General features: G+C 41.2%; 1 pseudogene; it reads right to left on the bottom strand.

Moving 5' to 3' along the window:
- Window positions 1-3388: 3388 nt before the first annotated feature.
- Window positions 3389-6366, bottom strand: LOC118851113 (annotated as a pseudogene).
- Between the last annotated feature and the right edge of the window lie 2615 nt (window positions 6367-8981).

Raw genomic sequence — 8981 nt, 5'->3', positions numbered from 1 at the left:
TGTTGACATGGACCCATGTGAATTGTCTTTATCTCATTATGAAAGTCATCAATAAAAGCCAGCTCCATCTTGAATACCTTGATGATCTTCATTGCTACCCTGACATACTTTAAATAAAGTCCTTCTAATTCTCTTTTCCCTGACTCATTAATCAGGGCAAAAGTCCAAACAAAGAATTTTCCTTTTAACAAGTCATTCAAATGTACAAGGCCAGATGTATTCCCTAATGAAAAACAGCTTCTTTGGGTAGGGATTGTAGAAAAGTCAGATAATGTTGACTTGAATTCTCCTTAAATGTGCAACACTTTAAAAAATAGGTGCATAGTTTGTAGCATTGTACAATCTTTTAAAAAGAATTACTAGATTACTAGCAAAATCTAGATTGCTTCTAGATTTTCTTGGGGTAGAAAATGGACTAAGGTTCAAAAACAGTGGAAAAAGACAAGAACAGGGAGACTGTGGAAATCTTGAGAGAGAATGTGCTGCTGTGAGATGTTACCATTCTGATTTCTTGACTTAAATTGCTCGGATGAATCCAGATGAACTTCAGAGAAGCATCCATGCTTTAGCATATTTATCAAAATTTTGGCCTTTCTCCTATTTGGGGAGGAAACTTTCTGAATCAAGTGTATACTAGAAAAGTTTTGTGTTTTACCAAAACACTATACTATGGGGGCAGCTAGGTGGCTCAGTGAGTAGAGCACGGGCCCTGGAGTCAGGAGGATCTGAGTTCAAATCTGGCCTCAGACACTTGACACACTTACTAGCTGTGTGACCTTGGGCAAGTCACTTAACACCAATTGCCCTGCCTTTCCCCCCTCCAACCAAAAAAAAACAACCCAAAACACCATACTATGAATAACTGCATATTTTTAGTTATTTTAAACTTGCAAGCACACAACACCGCATTTATTGTCTCTGTAAATGAAAGACAGAGACTGTATCCAGATGACTCCCTAAAACCTGAATGGCAAGTGGGAAATTCAGCAAATCAAACAGATATTAGTTCAAATGTGATTCCCTAGGGCTGGCTCTTTGGAAATGGTTGAATGATTTTTTTCCACTTGTTTGACACTGCTTAGATATAGACTTGTTTGCTGACCTCCCTCTTTCCCCCTGCAAAGAAAGACTATATGTCATATAATTTTCTTTGGTTTTTGATCAGATAATTTGCTGTTAAAATGGGGAGTGGGATGATGATAAATGTATTCCTTATTCTGCTACTGATTGGGTGAATCAGGATACTCCAAATGCCTCAGTCGGAAGCTAAAAATGTTCTTTTGAGGAGCAAAGAGGGCCTTTCTTAATCTTCTCTCATCATGATTCAGAGCATGAAATGGTATGTCTTTTTTTGGCCGAGTTAAAGAAAATAAAATGTAAACCAAAAGAGGCTGACAAGGGGGAATAAGGGATGGGGTAGACATAAAGTATATTTGATCTTCAGAATGTGGATGGAAAGAGGGCAGCATACATTTCCTAGGAACATAGTGAGTAGACTTGGGATTTCATTGATATAAGGAATTGGGGGTGAGGAAACTCCCTCTAATATTGAAGGTCACCACCTTTACAACTTAAAGTTATAGAGAGTTGCCTATTGCCCAAAGAGGTTAAGAGATTTCTGCAGGGTCACATAACCAATACATCATAGAAGTAAGACTTGAATCCAGCCCTTCTTTACTTTCTTGGTTCTATGTCATCCTCTCTTATTTCCTATGTTATCGTTCAGTTGTGTCTGACTTCTCATGGCCATGTGGACCATACTGTCAATGGGGTTTTCTTGGCAAAGATGCTAGAGTGGTTTGCCATTTCCTTCTCCTACAGATTAAGGCAAACAGAGGTTGAATTACTTGCCTAGGATCATACAGCTAGCAAATGTCTGAGGGCAGATTTGAACTAAGGTCTTCTTGACTCCAGGCCCAGTGCACTATCCGCTTAGCCATCTACCTCCCTTATCATTTCCTAAAGGAAAGAGGAAAAATATGCAACGCAAGGCAATGAGTAGCCATTACTAAAATGTCAGCAGTCCATCGAGCTTAGCTTGAGTGAAACATTAGTTGAATCATGCAATTTTCTTTCCTTTCATTTACTATCACCATTTTCTCCCGTTTGGAAATGATCCTTTGAAATGGTGAAATTAGGTCATGGCCTGTTTTTTCATGTCAGGATTTATTCACACTCTTTAGGACTCCAAGTGCAAACATTCGGGCACACCTTTCCCTATGTGGGACAGTGTGATCAAGTTCTGTCCCTGTGTTTCCCCTGCAGCTCAAAGAGGACCCCGTGTAATCAATGAGAAGCATTTCTAGGTTGCTAAAGCAACGCCAGGGAATTAACCATAGTTTGCAAACTGAGCATTCCAGGAGCACAGCTGTCAGAGAGTCGAGATTTTAATCGAAGCTTGATCACTGATTGCTATCTGGGCACTGCTCTGAAAGAAGGGTTACAACAGTTTGAATAAAATTTAATTAGTTAATATGATACTCAATGATTTTTCTTCTGTTTGTTTTTGAACTGATCAGTTTCATTTCCAGCACAACATACAAGCCCCAACAGAAATATTCATCTGCCCCCACAAAAAAGCAATCCTTGAAAACAGTTAAATGATTGTGACCTTTCACTTTTGTAGGTTACTGTTTGTTTACAGAAAGGAAAGCTGTGGGCATTACCTTTTAATAAGCTAGTATCAACATTGGCTGGCCTCTTTAGGATAAATCTTGTTGCGCATTAAAAGTTGTCTTCATTTACCTAGTCACTGTTACTGTGCATATTGGTCTTTGGCTTGGCTTTCTTCATTCTTTATCATTTCATGCTCATCCCATCTTTCTTTGAACTATTTAAATCTGTCCCTGCAGAGATTTTTTTTTGCCAGACTCTGATGTCAGAAGTAGGAATGAATGAATGAAAAACATTTATTAAGTGCTTACTATTTGCAAAGCACTATGCTAAGCATGATATAATCATGTCTGTCTCTGATGATGAAACATTTGACAGTGCCAAGGACCCCCTTCCTTTAAATCTTAGCTAAAATCTGACCTTGTCCAGGAAGCCTTTCCCTATCCCCTTTAATGTTAATGTTTTCCTTGTTTCGATTATCTCAAATCTATCCTGTATGTAGCTTATTTGTAGATAGTACTATGCATGTTGTCTCCTCATCAGTCTGTGAACTCCTTGAAGCCAGGGGCTGTCATTTGCCTCTCTTTGTATTCCCAGTTCTTGGCACAGTGCCTGGCAAAGGGTCCTTAATAAATGTTTATTTGTTGATTATTTGGTATCCAGGACTTTCTTTTCTCTTCAGCATTAGAATATAAACTTCTTATGGCAAGGACTTTTTTTTTTAGCTCTGAATAATTTATTGAGAATCCACCAGCTCCAAGTTGGTTTAGAAACATTAGGCAGCTTCTTCTTTTGTGACACAGTCTTTTCTGAGTGGTCCCATAAAAGCTTTCTTCTCCTCAACAATCTGGAACCTACCGTGGCCAAATTTGGAGGTGGCGTCAATAAACTTCAGGTCTATCTTCTCCAGGGCACAACGTTTGGTCTGTACCAGCAGAGACTTTTGCAGGGTGAGGACATACTTCTTGGTCCTGATGACATAGCCTTTCAGCATGATAAAGTCATTGGTCACTTCACCGTAACGAACAAAGCCTCCCAGAGGGTTGATGCTCTTGTCAGACGAATTGTAATTGGCGGATGCCTTGTTTGTCATCCTTGACCTGGTAGCCTTGGCTCAGTGCAATGGTGGTAGCCCTTTGACCAGCTTGAGCCACAGAGAAGGCTATGTGGGCAGGATGCCAAGCTCCAATACATGCCACCTTAAGCAGGCCTTGGTGGGTTTTTCGGGGCAGTTTCTTTGTGTGCCAGTGGCTGGTGACACCTTTGTAACCTTTGCCCTTGGGCACTCCAATGACATTAATCATCTCTTCCTGCCCAAACATGGTGGACCCAGGCACCTGCTGCTCCAGCCTCTTGTGGGCCCAGTTCAGTTTCTCAGCCATGCTGCCGCCATTCACCTGGATCTCCATCAGATGAGACTTCTGCCTCAGAGAGAGGAGCACATCTGAGTGTGGGCAATGATGCAGATCCCCTGTCAGTACTTCTTCATTATGTTGAAGTCTTTCTCCAGTTGCTTTTTGCCATCATCATCTTTCCACTTCTTGCAGTACTAAGTGAAGGCCTCCTTCTTGCACTTATGACAGTTCTTATAGAATCGTCTCTTATACTCATCACTGATGTGCTCAGCAGAGATAGTTCTGAAGCTCTGCAGGCCTTGTGGGGTTTGCAAAAAGCCCACAATGTCTACAATGTCCTTTGTGGGGGCGTCTCCATGACTGTGATGGCCTCGACCACCACTTCCTTCTTGTTGACCTTTGAGCCAGGCCTGTCCACCCCTTGACTATCTGGGTTATGCCTGCCTTATAGCCCAGAAAGGCTGTCAGGTGGGTGGGCTTGGTGGGGTCATTCACTGTGGAACTGTGACTCTTGCCAGCCTTATGATCAACAATCGTTATGTTGAATCTTGAAGCCTCTTAGCATATGGCTTTAACAATTAGTTGCCAAATATTGTTTCTATCTCTACAGCATATCTTGTTGTAAACACCCTTGTGTCTATACTCTTCTCTTGACTCTAATTGCCAGCACTTTAGTTAAGGACTTTTTCACCTTTTCCCTGGGGGTGCAGTGGATAGAGTGCTGAGCCTGTCTAAGTTCAAAACTAGCCTCAGACACTAACTTGCTGTGTGACTCTGGGCAACTCACTTAACCCTGTTTGCCTCAGTTTTCTCATCTGTAGAATGAGCTGAAGAAGGAAATGGAAAAAGATTCCTTTACCTTTGCCAAGAAAACCATTAATGGGCATCTCGAAGAGTCAGACATGACTGAAAACTACTGAACAACAACAAAATATTGCGTTAGTTTCCTAATTAGTATTTGTGGCTCAGGTCTTACCACACTTAAATCTGTCTTCCACATAGCTGCTTGGGCGATTTTCCTAAAGTGCAGAACTGATTATATTACAAACCCACTCTATAAACTTCAGTAGTTCCCTCTTACTTTTAGGGACTAATAGAAACTCCTACGTTTGCCTTTTAAAGCCTTTCCCAACCCGGCTGCATCTTTGCTCTATATTCCCCTACCTCCCACCTCTTCCCTTATTCTGTGGTCTAGTCAACCTTCTCCATGTTCCTCAAATATGGCACTGAATCTCAAATCTCTGTACCTTTGCATTTATAAACCCCAAGGCCATTTATAAACCCCATTCCACCCTCATCTCTGCATCTTAAAATCCTCTTTCCTTCAAAACTCAGAGCAAATGCCACTTTCTACATGAAGCCTTCCCTGGTCCTCATTCCCCTCCCCTTCCCCTTCTCCCCACTTCTAAAGCCAACTCCATACCAGTTAGCCTCTGTATTTTTAATATATGTACTTATGTAGCATCCCCTCTGGTACATACATTGTTTAAAAAACAATGGCATGTTAGGGCCCCAGCTGTGGCTGCTGCCTCAAGTTCTGGATTATCTTGCGGGTCTGCCCTATGGCTCACAAACTTAGCTTAGTATGCTTCCTTTTAACCATCAGCCAGTAGACACAACTGGGTCATAGCGAGGCGTTGACTCAAATGGCAGAGTAAAACGCATTCTCCTAATGTACCTCGGATGCAGAGAAAGTGTGGGCCCAAGCTTAACATGTCATAGGAGTGGCATATGTAGGGAACACATAAAGAGAATTGCTCCTCTGCGACTACTGGGGCTTGGCATGTTTTCTCTCCTCTGGAGTACTCACAAAACTCCCCCAGCTCTCTTCTTGCTGGGAAGGGCGGAGTTGGGGGGGAGTTGCTCATCTGAGATCCCAGGGCTTGTTCCTCTTTGCATCTTGACTCTGGATTTTCAGTGCTAGCCCTCTCTTGAGTCCATAGATAGCTTCCTTCTCGCTATCACACTTCTCAGTCCTTGAAGCCGCTTCTAGTCTCAAGTGACTGCCCCTCTGTATCTGTGTCTGTCTGGAGAATATTTCTGATCCTTAAAATGTGCCTCAAAATCTCTAAAACTGACTCTTTAACTGTTGGATGGGGTGTGTCCCTCTGGGTGAGTAGTTCTATTATTAGATGATATGGGAGGAGGAGAGAGAAAGAAACCCCCTTGTTCCTCTCCATAGGGGTCTCATAGCACTAATGTCTGAGCCTGAATTGACTCCAACTTTCTTTATTTGTATTCATAACTTGAGCACTTAGTACAGAGCCTGACACATAATAAGCCCTTAGCAAATGTTTTTGAATTCATCCATTTGTTCAATCATTCATTCAATTAGTCACCTGTAACACTGGCCTATCCTCTTTACCGAATAGACCCAGGCTTTGCTTATAGACGTCATGTCTTAACCAAGCAGCTGGCACTAGCCCTTACTTCCATTTACTCATTACTTGCTCGAGTTCTCCATGAATGAATAAATGAATGAAAAAGCACTTAAGTATGTACTGTGTGTCAGGCACTGTACTAAGTGCTGGGGATAAAAATACAGAATAAATAAATAAGTAAAGAAGCTTCCCCGTAACAGATGAAGGTGTAACAGATGTAACAGGAAGGAGAATTTCAAATTGGGAAGTCATTGGAATGATGAATGCAACTGCAGGGAATTGGCTGACTCATTCCTTCCAGAAAAGGTAGTATTAATTTGATTATTGCTCCCAAACCTAGAGATGGATAGGAAGTAGGGGATTTAATGGAGAACTCTCAGCAAATGGGGCATGGGGTTCCTCAGAGGAGCTGGAAAGATAATGGAGAGGCAGGAGGCATGGCATGAAGATAAATGGAGAGTAGGAGCTTGGTAGTTGTGGGTCACCTTATTCATTCATTGACGGCTAGGTGGCTCAGTGGATGAAATGTTGGGTCTGGAATCAGGAAGATCTGAGTTCAAATCCAGTCTTATTAGTTGTGTTTAATCCTGGGCAAGTCATTTATCTTCATTTTCCTCAGCTATAATATGGGGATAATGATAGCACCTACCTCCCAAGGTTGTGCTCAGGATCAAATGAGTTAATATTTTCTTTTTTTTTTTGGAGGGGGGAAGGCAGGGCAATTGGGGTTAAGTGACTTGCCCAAGGTCACACAACTAGTAAGTGTGTCAAGTGGATCCGTATTTGAACTCAGGTCCTCCTGATTCCAGGACTGGTGCTCTACTCATAGAACCACCTAGGTGCCCCATGAGTTAATATTTTAAATGCTTAGCACAGTGCCTGACAGAGAGTAGACACTGAATAAATGCTTGTTGTCTGACTTCATTCAGTCACTTAACAGACTTTTATTGAGCATCCAGTATTGTCAGATACTGGGGTTAAAAAGCAAAAAAATGAAGTCCCTGCTTTCTGGAAGCTTACATTCATTTTCCTTGTAACAGGGGAGAAGGAGAGGGTAGCAAAAGAAGGAGAAAATCCCTACATGTATTCAAACATATCATAGACTTTTGAAGCTAGAATAAATGTTGGAGATTAATGAGTCCATTCTTCTCATAATAAAACGGGGGTCCAAAGAGAAAAGGTGAGAGCAAGCTATTATTTTGTTGCAGAGCTATGGCTAGAACGCAGGACTTTCGATTGTTAGCTTAGAGTTTTTATCTGACTGCATTGTGTTGTTTTTCATATATTTCACAAATTGTTAAGAAGAGTAATTGCTCAGAATGAGTGATTTTAAAACATTTTGGGAAAATAAAATAATATGAAGTAATCATGCTTTCTTGGCTTATGAAATAGTTATTCCAGTCAATGTAATTGTTGTTCATCTTTCATTTCTGAAGAGGACCAAGGACATCACGGGGTGATACCTTGACTTACTCATGAATTGGATTTAAGCGAGGCAGAGTTGCACAAGGTTGTCAGCCTCACTCTCTCTTCTACAGTCAATGAAATCCAGACAAAGGTCAAGATAACCGGCAATGGCCTGGGGTGCGGTGGATAACCTTTGCATCCTCAATGTCTGACCAAGCTCTAAATGTTCCATAGTGCCTGCTTCAGCTGCCTTCATGCCCATTGGAACAAATTCTTCTCATTCGCCCATTCTGCTGGGGAAAGTCTTCACATGCTTGGGGGAGACGTCTCCCTAACCCACCGGAAATGGGTTCAAAGCCTTTTAGTTACCCTCAACATGATTTAGCCCCTCTGCTCAGATGATTTTACTGGGGTATCGCTGATATGCATGCTACAGCTTCTTGAGTCATAGGTGACAATTGGGTACCAGGGGATACCAAAGATAGATGAGCAGGCCTGAAATGGACTTGGCAAGCCCTTACACCAGAGATGCTAGTCCTCCCTGCACACCCCAAACACCCCAATTGACGTAATTAATTGGAAATAGAAGTGAATAATCACATTTTAAAGTGTTTTGTATGCAACTAAAAAGAATGATTAGCCAAATGAAAGATATTATTAAGATGATATTTGGATTTTTTGCTGATGGAGATTTCTCTGGATTAGGACATAGACTAGATAAAGAAGACACTTTCAAATGTGTAATAATTTAGGTTGTAGTCATTAGGAACATTATTCTTTAGTTTAATGATGATTAATAGTAGGTATGTGGTGTTCTGACTAGAGCTCAAGAGCCAGAACTTGTGAGTTTAATTAGTTTGAAGAGTGCTTTGAAGATGACAAGTGCTCTAATGATTTTAAATCAGATATTTTTCCTTCTTCCCTTGGATCTGTCACTAACTTGTTTGGTGGCCACAGGGGAAAAAATAAAACTTCACTTGAATGTCATCAGTTTGCTTATCTGTTTTATGACAATAATTCTTTTCTTGAGTACATTTATATTAGGTGTCCAAACAAGGTACTAGATAGAGGCAAAGATAGGATGGGATGTGATCGCTTCTTTGTAAACTAGGAATTTATAGTCTAGTACATGATAAAACCTGTTGGAAATAGCAGAGATCATGTGGTCAATGAACTGTTGTGGAAGCATTTTGATGTACACACCTAAAACTAGCAGAAATTGAGT

Source organism: Trichosurus vulpecula, chromosome 5 (assembly GCF_011100635.1).
Source record: "Trichosurus vulpecula isolate mTriVul1 chromosome 5, mTriVul1.pri, whole genome shotgun sequence".
Lineage (NCBI taxonomy): Eukaryota > Metazoa > Chordata > Mammalia > Diprotodontia > Phalangeridae > Trichosurus > Trichosurus vulpecula.
Note: the sequence above shows the minus strand (reverse complement) of the source record. Positions and strands in the feature narration are given on the sequence as shown.